Genomic DNA, 16,457 nt, shown 5'->3' on the forward strand with positions numbered 1-16,457 from the left:
ACAATTTTTGGACAGTGATGTAGACAAGAACTGGGACTGATAAGTTGCAATAGATTTATTTCAAGTAATGCAATTTCTCCAATACGATATTTGAATTGACAGTTTAAAATCTTTAAATTAGTGCAAACAAGGCCCACCCTCTGACGGTGGCAGCAAATATTATATAATTATAAGTAATACACAAATACAAGATCACAATAAACGTGTCTTTGTCAAAGCAGTTTAAAACACTATTTACTGGCCTTGGGTAAATTGCCAGACAGGATAAATATGTGCTTTAAAGTTCTTGCATTTCCATTTTAAGTATTGCAAGTACTAGTCTCCAGCACAGTATTTGAACTGACAGTTTAAAATCCTTTTAGTACAAAATGGCCCACACTCTGGCAGGGGGCAGCAAATATTATAATACATAATACATTATAAAAAGCTATATACTATATAAATACAAGATCACAACAAAACCTGTATTTTTCAAAGCAGTTAAAAAACATCCAGTGGCCTTAGGTAAATAAAGGTGTATAAATATGTACTTTACAGTTCTTGCATTTCTATTTTAGGTATTGCAACTTTTCCAACACTATTTGAATTGACAGTCTGAAGTCTACATAAGTGCAAATAAGAATATTATAATTTAAAAATAATAATAGAATATATAAATTCAACATTACAATGAAAGGTGTCTTTGTCAAAGTGGTTAAAAAAAAAAAAAAAAACGTCACTGGCCATAGTTAAATAGCCAGGCAGAATAAATATGTGCATTAAAGTTCTTGCATTTTCACAAGTTAAAAGCCCGCAGTTCATCGACGAGAAGGGCAGACCCAGATGGCGTCTGCTGCAGGGGCTTGTTTGAGTCCGACACAGGACAAATGGAACCACTCCATTGAACAAATTTTCTTTGTCAAATAATCCAAGAAGAGAGATGGTGACCAATCGGGATGTGTTGTCAGCAGGTTTACCTAGGAACACAACAGGTAGGGGAGTCGTAGTAGGCGAGCATTGCTACCGAGGCAGATTTACACAACGGTGTAAAAAAACAAAAACGTATTGAAACCAAAAGTGGATAAATCGTTCAACTTACAAGAGTAGAGATGACAGGAACACACTCTCATTCCAGCAGAAATATGATCATAAGAAATGCTTTTCCGACGAACCGCTGCAATCCAGCCATCCGTCGTACCTTCGTGATCTGATATTTGGTCCTCCATGCAGGAAAACGGTGAAAAGTGAGTCCATTTTTCCTCACCCCTTTTTTGTCGTAGGAGACGCTGTTGCACCCGGTAACGCAACAATAAAGCACCCATATTTTCTTTCTAAAACACCGAAAGAGTTAGCTTAGCACTATCACACGTTACAATCCGCATTGACTCTGCCGGCCCGGAAGTGAATTATATTGCCAGCATGGAGGCGGGTCCAAACAATGACGTAGTACGTCCCATTCCCTATAGTAAATGAATGGAAATCATGTATGAAGGATGTATGAAGGACATCTGAAAATGATGTCCCGGGTGCCAAATTTACTGACAAAGATGTGGAAGAACATAAAAATGTTCAGTTAAAGAGATGGCTTGAGTGTCGAGGGCTGAAAAAGCCCAAAAAAACGAGCCGACTTAAGCATAGCCTTAGCTTTTTTTATCGACGCCTTTTTCTTACGCGACTGACAATGACATTCTCCTGTTTCAACAAGCTATCCTTTACCACCAGCCCTGTCTTTCTTACATATATCATATCCTCTGGTTGTCCTACGTCTCTGACCGCTCTTAGGGGTAATTTATATTGTTAGTTTTGCGTATGCTACTCAGTGACAGCCAACAAGCACTTTCAATTTTTTCATTGATAGCAAATCTTAATTCTATAATTTATTTACACTTCCTCCTTACTAAAGTTGTTTTTTTTTACAACAGAAAAGGTAACAGTGGCAGTCAGATACCATTTTAATTCTTTTCAGGTCATTCATTGTCAGACAGAAGCAGCATGGCACAACGTCACACTAAAAAATAAGTTAAAAATATCAAAATGGCTTACCTCTTTGTCCTCTGAAAGACCATGCCAACCCAACAAAATGTTTACTGCATACGAAATGTGAATGGATTAACCGAGCTGGCGTTAAATGTCCGCGCAAGTTGATTCATTCTTCACATTTTTTCCTCTGAGTTTTTGGTTTCGGGAAACGTATGAAGAAAACATCCTTCATATGTCGTAATGTCTAGAGTCGTTTCTACAAGTTCCCCAAAAAAAGTGTGACCGGCATGTTCGTTTTTGAAAGATTACCGTAGTAAAGTAGCAGAATTAACATGGTTTCTTGCGAGGGCGGGTCTGTAATGTCCAGTGTTGTTAATCTTACTGAAAAAAAGTAATTAATTATAGTTACAAATTACTTCTCCCAAAAAGTAATTGCGTTAGTAACTCAATTACCTGAATGTAAGAGTAATTAGTTACTTGGCAAAGTAATTGGTGATAATTACTTTTTTTTTCCCCTCAAAAAAAAAAAAAAACAAAACAAAAAAAAAACACAACATTGGCCACACTATGTGAAGTTTTTTATGGAGGTTTTTGGTACAATTGGCCCGAGCCCAATCCTTTACCCTGAATCAACTGTTAAAAGTTGTTAAAATTGCTCCCATTATTGCATTAGTTCCCTTCTCTCTACTTTTGACATATGAAAGTTTTAAAACCGTTTCATCATTTAAAGATAGATTCAAGTCAAGATTTTGCCGATTTAGACGTATTTTAGATAAAAAGTTACTTAGGTTCGCTAGGAAGGTTCTCTACAACAGAGCGCTCCTAAAAAGCCTACTGCTTTAAGATGGCGGCTATCTACTAACGCATTTAGTGCCATGTCTGTCATTTTGCATCTAGTTATATCTATATACAGTACAAGTGTTATCTACCATGTCTACCATATCTACTATAACATGCGGGCGTAGTTTGGCGGCTATCGGCTACAACATGTATTATTGGAGCTACCTAGCATCGCGTTTGCTCGGCGTCACAACTTTCTTGCCTGCTCTGCTCTGTCGTCTCGGTGAGTCCGTCTCCCTCAGACTTTTCGACCAATATAGTAACGCATAGTAACGCATGCCTTTCCGTCCTCAGTAACGGTAACGGCGTTGCCAAGATGAGAAAAGTAATTAATTAGATTACCCACTACTGAAAAAAATAACGCCGTTAGTAACGCCGTTATATTGTAACGCCGTTATTAACAACACTGGTAATGTCCCACTTTCGCTTTACTTCCGCTTTACGATGCGACATCACAGTCTAAAATTAGCATGCGTGCTGTACGCCATTGGCTAACTCGCATAGCAAAAGTCCGCTAGCTTAAATGCTATATAGTGCTAATGTTGACAACAATCGTCTAGCTTGCATAGTAAAAGTCTGCTAGCTTGAATCTTATATAATGCTAATGTTTACCAGATAGCGTGTGGTGCACATTAGAAAAAATCTGGTAAACATTAGAAATATATAGCATTTAAGCTAGCAGACATTTGCTATGCAAGTTAGCCAATTGTTAAATACTTTTTTGATTGGCTAACTTGCATAGCAAAAGTCTGCCGTGCAAGTTAGCCAATTGTTACATTGTTGCGATTGGCTAACTTGCACAGCAAAAGTCTGCTAACCTAAATGCTATATAATGCTAATGTTTGCAACAATTGGCTAACTTGCTGTCATTACCCGATCGTGACGGGTGCATCGATTGTGACGGTTTGCTACTGCGCACGCGCAGATCGACGCCATTTTCTCCCGAGGGATGACGGGAGATATAGATTTATGCGTTAGGCTCGGACATTGAGGGTTTTTTATGCGTGTGTGTACGCCACGATCTTTGAAAGGTTCCTGCGAACTTTGACTCGAGTAGTGGACTGTATACATCGAACTTGTGTGGTTAGTTTGATTCTTAGAGTGGCATGAAATGCTTGAATTTGTCTAAATAGATACTTCGAGTGATCCGAGAAGATGAATGTGGATACCTAGCATCTAACGTACCTGGTCGACGGAACGCTTCCAACTACTCAAGTGGGGCGCCTTAAGGTTCGACAAATGGTGCGTGATTTCATTGTTAAAGGTAAGTAAAACTGATGTTATACTAGCAATTTGTGTTGTAAGTCTGAAAAGAGGGTCATGGATATATGAGCCTCTACGTTTTTTTTAAAAATCCTTTATAGGCCAAGTGACTATTTTTGGCCTTTTAAAAACGCAGCTCCATAAGCTATTTATAAAGATATTTAAATAATTAAAAAAAGAGGCACTTTTTCTATTTTTGTTTTTTAAGTAGAAAATGAGATATGAAATGTTAAAATAAAAATAAGAGAAACTGTTGTGAATCTCAGGTGGGAGAAGGTCCAGAGCTGAGTTTTATTTATTTTTTAATTATTATTATTAATCTCTTTCAAGTGGTGGTCATTTTAATCCGCTGCATTTTAAGATTCTCTATGCTTTTTTAATTTTTGTCCAACAGATAACCCCCACCCCCAATAAAATATATGCGCCTGGACATCAAGTCAAAGGGGAAGCGGACTATCTTCATGGAGTGTCACAATAACTCTGGTACTGGGAACGAGAGCGACGTCGAGGGCACCCGCAACAGAGCCATTTCTAGCTTCTATTGGCCAACAATGATTCAGGACATCAATGAATGGGTAAATGCCTTAATTAAGCAACTAAGTTAAATCAGAAGTGTTACATGAAATTTATTTCATCTAAAGTAATGATTTATATTGAAGCACAAATGGATTGTTTTCACTTCTCAACAGACATTACAGTGTTAGACCATCCTGCTTTTCAGAATTGTTGAAATATTGAAAATAAATTTGTATTTTTAATTTCTGAGAAATTATCAAACATTGTCACATTTTTAAAGCCTTTTTGGTGGTCTGTTTTTAATTTTGTGACACTTTGGTCAAAAAAACATTGGGAGGTATTGGGCATGGATTTATTTGCATTTCTTTTTAAAGGCATGGGCACAGATTTGCCTTCTGGACAGAGAAAGCGACCCCTCTTCTTCAGGGAACTCTACAGACTGTCTTCAGCGTTCCAAAGGCAACCCCCTCTATATCTTACTAAACTTTAATCAGACAGGTAAAAGAAAACTACAAGATAATCAATCAATGTTGATAAGGGGAATGGTCATCACTGCAATTGATGGCTTACCTGCTAATAACGTTCACCTGCATGTCATGTGTAAATTATGTTTTCTTTGAAAGGTTGAGGATGACACTGACAGCTGCCTAATCCCGGACATAATTTCCTTTGATCTAAATTGAGGACATAACTGCTATACTAGTAATTATAATCAGAGGCAGGGCCCAATGAGGCAGTATTGCACAGGGAGTTTAGTAATTGTCATGAGAAGCCAATTACATTTTAAACATTTGTTTTTGAATAAATTTGATACTTTTTCATTGTCGGCTCACCTATATTTTACAGTTGCCAGAAGTATTGACTGCCAACATACATGAAAAAGTTGTCCTTCGGGAAGGTGACTGTGCTATATGCACTTTGGCTCTTGTGTGCTCCAGAATCGGAGACCTTGGTTCTCCAGACTCCTTCAGAAGACGGGCACATTTTAAATGGCTTAACAGAAAAAAAAAAAAAAATGAAATGGCTTAACAGTTAGTACTTCAGTAAAATGCAATGACATGTACTTTTTTTGTGCTGTTGTCACATTTGTCTACAAGCTATATATGTAAATGTGATTTTTTTTTTTTTAATCCCACAGGTGTCTGGACATGGAGCAGGTTCTGTGCAGAATTCAGGAGAGAGTATTACAACATGTACACCATTGAGATCTGCCATGGGTATGGGGAGCAGTTCAAACAATCCCCACGAGTTGAGTTGCACTGTGTAAGCTTATCTTGGTGTCATTAGAGACACTTAATATCTCAACATAGCATAGACATGGTGGAAAAGCCACAGTGCTTGGAAACGGTATTTCTCAGTGTTTTTATGTTCTTTTATAGGATTTGTCGGAGAGGAGAAAAGGGGTAAAGTAACGGCGTTTTACTGCGAGGAGGAAACACCTACAGGATACTGCAGTTGTTCCTGCTGCCCAATGCATTAAACTTTAATGTTTTTGTTTGAGTTTGTTCTACACATGCACATTAAAACTGTTTCAGCTTAAGGCATTTTGTTTTCTTCAATCTACGGCATAATCATTGGATGCTTTCCTATGAAACTTTATTTTTTTCCTAAATTTAATACAGCAATAAATGTCACCTTACAGCTTTTATTTGTTTATTCACCTTCTCTACTGTTTATCCTCAAGAGTATTTCTAATTATATTTATGCATTTGTAGGTTTGTATTATGTATTTTGGACTATAGAATGACTGCCACATAGTTTTCAGTGTTATCATAAATTTTCTGTTGTTATCCCCAAAGCTGTCAGACTGTTGAACTCTTGCCATGCTCCGTAGACCCCCAATATTACTGGACTACTATGATCATGTCTATATACCTCACGCACATCTTAGCCCCTAACAAGCCCAAGTCAGCCAACTGCTAAATTGTTTTAGTAGTTACATATTTTTATACTTCTATCCAGCGTGTTTTGTCTTTCTTGCTTGTTATTTTTGTATGCACCTTACAATTTTGCTCTTTTATACTCACTCTGCATTTATATTGGCTTTTAAAACTGGACCTGAGTTCTAATTTCTCACCATTAACATGTAAATGTGAACTGATGAGACAATAAAAATCCTTGAATCCTTATAAAATGGTCAAAATATTACAACAATAAATTTGACAGTGATAATGTTTTGTTTTTTATAATCACAGCAAATTACATGAAACTACAAATATACCAAAATATATACAAAACAAAAACATTTTATTGTTGGATTTAGCTGCAGAATTAAATCATAACATGGGCTTTAACAAAATTTTGTATATATACCAAATATAAAAAAGTCAAAATAGAGGCTCTTTTTAATTGTTACTATTAAGGACTAAACTATACTCACCATACAAATCTAGGACTCTGAAGCCTTCGTACATTATTACAATAACAATTTCTATTTGTAATACCATTGAGAAACGTATGTTATAACAAAGTCCGTAAGGTTTAAAGTTTTTCTTTTAAATTTAACCAGCGTGAATGGTCTCTGAAGGGGTTACTGGGGGTGAGGGGAGGGGAAGACATTTAAGTATGTAAGGAAAGCACTTTTTCAATTTTTTTTAAAAGAATTATTATTACTATATTGATACAGAGATAAGGGTGGAGGCAAACTGTAGATGATGTACATTTGTATACAGTAGATGGCAGTATGCACTAAAATTCGCGATTAATAAAAACTAACGAAGAACTTTAACGCGCATGCGCAGATAGCTACCCGATCGCGACCGTCTCTCACGTGACTGCACTACGTCACTTCCTTCAAAGGCTTTACGCTTATAAACGCAAGAGATTCAGACATAAAAATTCACTATTCTTCGATTTGTCTTTAGGTTGATTCATATTTTTTTATATGTCAGAATCTACCACATAAATCACTCTTGAGGCATCGTGGCTCAAGTGGGGGGCGGTGCACTACGCGCATGCGCAGAACCAATCGAGGCCTGCCTAAGATTTATTCATGGTTAAATAAAGTCTTAAGGTTTTCTTTTTGTGTACACATGCATTGCTTGGATCAGGGTGTACCTCAAATGCCCTACCGATTTAAAAAATATATATTTTAAATGTATTTCGATCATTGAGTCTCTCACATATATGTCTATATCTCCCGTCATCGCTCGGGAGAAAATGGCGTCGATCTGGGCGTGCGCAGTAGCAACCGTCACAATCCATGCACCCGTCACGATCGGGTAATGACACTTGCATAGCAAAAGTCCGCTAGCTTAAATGCTATATAATGCTGATGTTGACAACAATTGTCTAACTTGCACAGTAAAAGTCCGCTAGCTTAAATGTTATATAATATTAATGTTTCCAGATAGCGTCTGGTGCACATTAGAAACAATCTGGTAAACATTAGCATTATATAGTATTTAGGTTAGTGGACTTTTGCTATCACAACAATATAACAATTGGCTAACTTGCATAACAAAAGTCTGCTAGCTTAAATGCGATATAATTCTCATGTTTAACAGCCAATTGTTTCATTGTTACAACTGGCTAACTTGCATAGCAAAAGTCAGCCAGCTTCAATGCTATATAATGCTAATGTTGACAACAATTGTCTAACTTGCATAGCAAAAGTCTGCTAACCTAAATGCTATATAATACTAATGTTTACAACAATTGGCTAACTTGCATAGCAAAAGTCTGCTAACCTAAATGCTATATAATGCTGATGTTAACAACAATTGGCTAACTTGCATAGCAAAAGTCCGCTATCCTAAATGCTATATAATGCTGATGTTAACAACAATTGGCTAACTTGCATAGCAAAAGTCCGCTAGCTTAAATGCTATATAATGCTGATGTTGACAACAATTGTCTAACTTGCATAGTAAAAGTCTGCTAGCTTAAATGCTATATAATGCTAATGTTTCCAGATCGGGTCTGGTGCACATTAGAAAAAAAATCTGGTAAACATTAGCATTATATAGTATTTAGGTTAGCGGACTTTTGCTATCAACACAATATAACAATTGGCTAACTTGCATAACAAAAGTCTGCTAGCTTAAATGCTATATAATGCTAATGTTTACCAGCCAATTGTTTCATTGTTACAATTGGCTAACTTGCATAGCAAAAGTCAGCTAGCCTCAATGCTATGTAATGCTAATGTTGACAACAATTGGCTAACTTGAATTGCAAAAGTCTGCTAACCTAAATGCTATATAATGCTAATGTTTACGACATTTGGCTAACTTGCATAGCAAAATTCTGCTAGCTTATGCTATATAATGCTAATTTTTACAAAAAGTGGCTAACTTGCAAAAGTCCGCCACCTTAAATGCTATATAATTCTAATGTATGCGCACTAAAAAAATTCTGGTGTGCACCAGATTGCTTAAATGTATTTTATTTCTGTTGATTTCCCTTTAGAGGCTCCGTACAGCACTACTTTAATTTGTCAAATTTAATCAATAGAGCTGATAACTTTAACACTGCGTACAGGTAAAAAATATTATAAAAAAGACAGTAAGATATGACTAGCTGGAGAATCACCCCATTCTTGATACTGCAGCACCACTGCATCGTTAGAAAAAAAAAATAGTGTCCAGACAGACATGATGACAAGCTGCAGTGGATGGATAAAGGGAATGCACACTCATGCATCTTTTTTGTTTTTTGTCTTGCTGCGCTCTTGACGAATGGAGAGACAGGTGTGTGGCAAGTGAGACTGCCACTGCAGGGGCAGTCAGACAGGCCAGTCGGCCCAAGCTGGCATTTTGCTGCCGATAAGTAAGCTATCAGAAGTGGGGGAGAAATAGCGGAGTAAAGATTGCTACCGGCCCCCTCAGAGAGGAACTGGTTGGGGGAGGGTGTTGCGGTTTGGGGTGCCACAATGCAGGCGTGGTGGGCAGATAGCCCCCTGCTCTCATTATACTCTGCCTAATCCAAAACGCTGTTTACTCAGAGAGAGAGAGAGTGGCCACGCTTATCGAAGCCCTGCACAGTCCTCCAAGAGTGTGCAGCGAGCGCACGTCGAAATGAGCCTATTCCAATGGAAAAAGGGATCAGCGGCGTCTCCCGGGCAGACTTTGTCGGCCACAATGTCGATGCTTATCACCCCCGCTGCCTGCTCCTCTCGGTGAAAGGCGACGAGGCTATCTCGGCTGCCTGTTCACGCCACTGGCTCATAATTGCTCCCATTGTTGCTTTTATTAATAGTGTCCTGTGCCTAATAGGCATTAAAAGCACATACATGCATGCCGAGAGGTACCTGAAGGGTATGGCAACAGCTACTCAAACAAAAGATACTACAAACCTGACCAGTTTATCCAATTTTGTCTATTTTGCTGAAGTTATCGCACTGGGATAGGACTGCTAGGACTCTAGAATTGGAGGAACTTTGAGTGTCACAATTTTTGAAAATAAACCTTCGTATTTCTGCTACAGATTCATCAGTAATACATAATGCAGGTAGTCCCCGGGTTATGACGTACTTGACTTACGCAATTTCGACTTTACAACGCCGGAGTCTCGTCCGACATTATGTCTTCAGTCGCATTTTAACAGCAAAACACTCGACATGAAACGATTTCAGAATCGGGAAGTCATGAAAGAATTACAGCTGATGCGCGCTGAAAACGAGAAGCTCAAGCAAATGGTTGAGGAGAAGGAGGCTCGCATCAAAAGGCTGGAAATTCTGGCTGATGATCTTGACCAAGGAAGACGCGCAAATGATCTCATCATCTCTGGATTACAACTGACGCCCAGATCATATGCCGAGGCCGCTAGCTCTGAATGACAACTGACCCGCCGAAATGCCCACATAGCGAGAAAAGCACGTCAGCTCAAAAAAGGGGGGAAAATTGCCAGCACCTGGGTCTCTGATTGCAAAATCCTTGTCAAGTCGCAAGACATGAAGATAAGAGTCGTGAGAAGCCTGGAAGAGCTGACCTCATTTGAAAATTAATGATGACACCTGTTACCGCCTTTTGGATGACCAGATTGATGAGTACCATGACAAAAACATGTCGAACAACTGTAAGTACTACACAGCGGAACAGTACTACAATTCCATGGATGTGGACGGTAAGCTGAAACAAATCTAATGAAAACAAAGAAACTGACTTTAATTTGCACGGATACAACATTGCTGTGATATCACCGACCATCTGCCTATCTTCACAAACTACACTCAACGCAACCACTGCGTAAATCCGACAAAGACAGTGTACAAAAGAATCAGAACTGATCAAAACATTGAAAACATGAAAAAAGATCTCTAAACTCAAGACTGGAATGATGTTTACAATGCAAACCCACGAGACAAAGAATGCAAAACAAACCTTGGATGACCAAGACGCTTGCAAAAAGTAAACAGCCCTGTATGAGTATTTTATCTCCCAAGGACAGGGCGAGGAGACGTTTAAGAAATATAGAAATAAGCTAAACTGGACATCAATTGATACAATGAACCCACTCAAATTGACAATATGTGAAATTCCATGGCAATCAATGACTTTTGAATGATATGTGAAAAAAAAAACCTGATAATAACTGGACTGTAACACAAACATGCTTGACTGTGCGTCACGGGCTGTTGGGGGACGGGTATCGATAAGCATTTGCTTTTTCCCGTCTTTCCTTTGTCTGTCATCGTCTTTCTTTCGGGCAAATTCCACACTCTGAAACTGTCAATGATTATGATGATGATGACAATGACAATAAAATTCATTCATTCATTAATTTGTGTTCAAACATCCATCTAGTCCAGCGGCTCTTAACCTGGGTTCGATCGAACCTGAGGGGTTTGGTGAGTCAGTCTAAGGGGTTAAGGTTAAGGGCCCTATTTTTGGAAGCTGACTAAATCAGGCAAAGTGGCGTTTTAAACCAGGTTTTCGACAGTTTTTCCCCAATTTAAAGGCTTTATTCCAATTCTTTTTTTTTTTTTGGCTAGTCCTCTCTCAGTGTTTTTCAACCTTTTTTTGAGTCACGGCACGGCTTTACATTGGAAAAAATCTCACGGCACCACAAACCATATATGTTCCAAAAATACTTTTTGTTGAGTATATTTATTTATAAAAGTTTCGCAAAATTTATACTTACTCATTGTGAAACTTGAGCCAGTTTAGATGAGCCCAAAGCTGATATCCTAGCAGGAATCTGCATCAACAGCTCTCAGTCTCTGTTTGAATTTTATTTATTTATTTATTTATTTTTATTGCAGTTAGGCTTGAAAAGCTCAGAATTATCAGACAGTCGGACTTTAGCAATGTCTTTAACCGTATCAGGGCCGAGCAGCTCGCTGACACTAGGGACTTTGGATTTAGCAACAAGTTCAGCAACAAGGTAATTGGGGGCTTTCTCACTTTGGAGCTTTTCTCAAAAAGGTTGCCTGTTTCTCTGTGTTTTCACAAAGGCAAACAAAATGGTCCATCGACTTATTTTGAACCGACGGGTGTTTCGTTTGAGGATGACGTTTAGGTTAGCTGCTCGTGTCGCGTTCAAGAACTGCTCAGATTTCTAGCCGTCAGCCACCTTGCTGCCCTTGACAAGAAGTTGGAATAAAATGGAAAGGAAACTTTTGTGAATATTGACTCTTGACGAGTCTGATCAAATGATGTACAGTAGACGTGCTAGGGTCCACATTGTCGCGGACAGCAAGGTAGCTGATGGCTAGAAATCCGAGCAGGTTTTGAACTCGACAATAGCAATACCTCAAACTGGGCTTGATTTGTGTGATTTTTCACTTTTTGAGTGAAAAAAGACTGAGACGTCACTCGGTTCGGGTTAGTATGTCGGCTAGCTGCCACGCCCCTTGGTTTGTTTACATTCTCTGAAGCCGGAGCAGGGAAATAACAAAAGCCTGACTAATTACGGTGGCATAAAATATCGTTCGGGGGGTGCGACATTAAAGGTGAAGTCGACATTTTTGACCATTATGGAGTAATAATAATAAATAATAAATGAATAAATCCATTTTTATTATTTCATATTCCATTTAACACAAGACTGTTTGTTATTGGTCAGGACCATACCATTTATTTAGCAAGTGGGGGAAACTACTTCGATAAAAAGAATATCCTATAAACATACTGGAGTAGAGAGACTGAAACGATGACATTTTTCTGCTCTCTTCGTTGCATTTTCCTCATTCTGAATAATTCCCTTTCAATGGGCTTAATTCTAAATCAGATGAAACCATGACTATGCCGACGTCATCCTCCTGTTGGGGACGCTAGAGACCTATAATGGTAGGCGTGGCTAAACGGCAGATTAAAAAACTAATTTCTCGTCATCTGCACTTTGTAAAATTGTTGTATCTAGTCGAATTGTCTCAAAATATGATCCTAATTCACATGATAATGCTATTTAAGACTTTTTTATTCTGTCGTACGCACTTTAAAGCTCAGCAGCATAGTATTAGGCTTAAGTTATCATTTTAAAAACAGAAATGGCGTTTTATTCCTAGCAATTAAGATAGACATGATGCAGTTTCAACATTAGCATTATGCTTAAATAGTAAAAACAAAATTCACTTACAGTCCGAAAATTACGGTAACCATTACTGAATGTTTTTTGGACCCTGATTGTAAAGTTGACCATATGTAACCCTTGGGTAGCAGATAAATTGAACCAATAATAGTTCAAATGATTAACGCTGAAGCAATCACAACCAAAGACTTGTACATATTTTATTGAAAACAAACATCATTCGAGGTGATATCTTTAACAGTTACATGCAAAAAATGCACTTTGGCCCTTACCATTAGTTACTGCATTAACTCATGTTAATTTATACATTAATTCATGCTAGATAAGGGATTATATGAATTATTATAATGTTACTTACACATTAATTATTGTCTAAAAATGTGTTAACTAATCGTAATCAACCCTTAAATACCTGCAACATGAAGCAATTATCAGAGAATTCCAAAATTTAAGAAATAAGGTCCTAATGAAACCCTTTTTTCAAATTTGTAAAAAGAAAAGTCAAAATGAATATAAGTAATAAGCGCTCTGATATCTATAACCCTTGCTAAATCCTGTTTGTTTTTTCTCATGGAACCTGCAGATGCATGTGTTGACTTGCATCCATCATTTTTTTTTTCTCTCTCAAAAAGAAATGTCAAAATTCTGAATTAGTCTCAAAATCATGAAATTTTAGGTGTATCAAATGTGATACATATGGCAATAAAGGGTTAAGGCAGGGGTCCCCAAACTTTTCCCTTCTCTGATGAGGGGCCTGGATCAGTTTGTAACAGAAAAAGTGTGACGATGGCAGGAGTGCCTAAATGTAAAAATTTTGTCTTTTTCAGAAAGCCACAATCAAATAACCCTTTCTGGATTCTTCACGGAACAAAAGTAAATAAAACTAGCCCTGCAAGCAGGACTCAACGGGCCCTCGGAAGTCCCGTGTCGATTTCTCCTATTTCTTTTCGGTGATTTTTTGGGGGGGTCATTAGATTTTTTTCCCTTCCAAGAGGAGTCGGTCTCGTAAAAAAGGCCATTTCCTGTGCCCAGGAGAGGGCGCCAGGCCTAATGGGTGATATTTCAATGAAGTCGAGGCTGGGATACATTACGTACATGCCAAATATGAAAAGGATTGAACATTGTATGGGGGAGTTATTAGTCATTTTCTGAATTTGGTGTTTTCTCAAAAACATGTCCGACATTGGCACCCCATGGACTTTGGCACGATCAAAAATACATTTTATCTTTTTTTGTGTAGAGCAACAGCCTGAATGAGTCAAAGCAGTGCTTCACTGCTGTCATCAGATGAATCCCTTATATATTTCTTTGAAAAGTACATAGTATTTTTTTCTCCCACAGAAGAAGTAGTTTTATCCCTAATATATTTCATTGAAAAGTACATAGTATTTTTTTGTCCCACAAAAGAAGTAGGAGAGTTTGAACCCTAAGCCCTAACCCTAAACCCTAACCCTAACACAAAAAAACCCCCGCCCCACACAGGTCAGGTCCGTGAATGAAAACTCACCATTTTGATATGTTTTGATATATTTCGAGCATGTTCAGAACTACAAATTGGCCATTTTCATTTGCCCTGAAAGAAGCCCTAACCCTAAACCCTAACCCTAATCCCCAAATAAGCCCGACTTTGGTACTCCGCCCAGATCAGGCTGTGAATGAAAACTCACCATTTTGATGACTTAACATCTCATATGTCTCATGAAGAGTCTCACCAATTTTGAGGAGGATCCAACTAACTGCCTCGGCGCAATGGTCTCAAATGTGCGCCCTGGTTTTCGACAAAAATGGCATGTTTTTCAACATTCAATCCAAAATACACAATTTCCTGTTGGGTTTGGAATATGGGTGCAAGAGACTTTTTGAAGCATTTATGCACAAGGTATCGACTCCCCAAATGTTATCGCTCTACGTTGAAAAAACCTAATTGGAGAGGCCTTTTTTAAAAATTCCAGGGGGCGCCAGTGAGCCATTTTTTGACATTTTTTTCACAACGTTGCCAAATTATCTAAATTTTCGTGAATCCGCATGTCTGTGCAAATTTTGGGCATGTTAAGACCTCCAAATTGGCCATTTTCATTTGCTATGAAAAAAGAATAATAATAATCCTTTGCAGAACAGTAGGGCCTTTGCACCTGTTGGTGCTCGGGCCCTAATAAAAATAATAATATAATATTAATAATAATAATTAATAATAACACTATTAATTAAGTAGATAATAACCAAATAACCCTCTCTGAGTTCTTCACAGAAAAAGGCCAGGAAATAAATAACACTATTGGAAACAAAAACAAAAAAAATGCTCTCTGGTATTGTTAAGGGGGCCGGACCAAATGTGGAGGCGGGCCGTATCCGGCCCACAGGCCGTAGTTTGGGGACCCCCGGGTTAAGGGATAATTATTGTTAAGTGCTACCATCCCATTTAACCTCAAATTACTACTGATGACTGGATTGTTTGAAAAAAAAAAAACATGAAATAAAAAAGGAAAAAAAGGAGATTGGAATATTCAATTTACATTGTTTTCGAATGAATACTATGCACGTACTTTATACTCCTCCATCCCTAAACAACCACTTTATTATTTGACCTAGCAAACGGAACTCAATGCTGCAATTTTACCCCTTGACACACATCTTCACACAACATAACACTCACATGGTGGTCTTGTGAAGTGTGTGTCCCGCGCTGAGGCCGGCCGGGGTAATCCCGGCCTCCAACTAAAGTAGCCGTGTGAGAGGACAGATTGTCAGTTGATCATGGCCAGCCGAGAGCCTTATCCCTTATTGGATCGGCCATGGAGGAGGCTTAGGAATTATCTGAGGCCTCGCTTAATGTGGAGTCGGATCAGCGCCAGAGAGCCACACGGCCCCAAGACACACATCGGGTTTGAAGAGAGACACCGTGTGTGTGTTGGAGTGTACAACATGAAGGTGTGTGTGCACAAAGCAACATCACGGCACACTTAACCTCATCTTGACACCATCTCGCCCGCGACACTTCCTTGTCTATGTTTCACTATCCAATAGCGTGGTCTTCCTCGACAAGCCCCCCCCCCCTCCCCTTTCTCCTCCTAGTCCTCGCGCTATCATATTCATTTTTCTATTCAACAGCCTGTAGTTCCCTCTACAATTTATGGTCTACTCTAATTTCTCTCGTTAGAGATAACATCTCCCGCCGCGTCTTTTCCATTGTATTCCATCTAAAAGATAAATTTTAGAAGGAAATATTGTGTTTTCAATTTCAATTTTTGTTGTTGTCGTTACAATTTCATAGAATATTTAATGTAGTAATTTCATTTAGTAATAATTTTATTTAGGGCTGTCAAACGATTAAAATTTTTAATTGAGTTAATCACAGCTTAAAAATTAATTAATTGTCATTAATCGCAATTCAAACCATCTATAAAATA

The 16,457-nt window shown here is 38.3% G+C and overlaps 1 protein-coding gene and 1 long non-coding RNA gene across 3 annotated transcripts in view; one reads left to right on the forward strand and one right to left on the reverse strand.

Moving 5' to 3' along the window:
* camkmt (calmodulin-lysine N-methyltransferase) overlaps window positions 1–16,457 on the forward strand; it is a 323,839-nt gene that overhangs the window by 178,409 nt on the left and 128,973 nt on the right. The window lies entirely within an intron of this gene.
* LOC130923386 (uncharacterized) lies at window positions 707–1,403 on the reverse strand. Its single transcript, XR_009064695.1, has 2 exons — window positions 1,079–1,403; window positions 707–956 (listed from the first exon to the last, which is right to left on the reverse strand). It is a non-coding gene; the product is annotated as an uncharacterized LOC130923386 (long non-coding RNA).

This window comes from Corythoichthys intestinalis, chromosome 10 (assembly GCF_030265065.1).
Source record: "Corythoichthys intestinalis isolate RoL2023-P3 chromosome 10, ASM3026506v1, whole genome shotgun sequence".
Lineage (NCBI taxonomy): Eukaryota > Metazoa > Chordata > Actinopteri > Syngnathiformes > Syngnathidae > Corythoichthys > Corythoichthys intestinalis.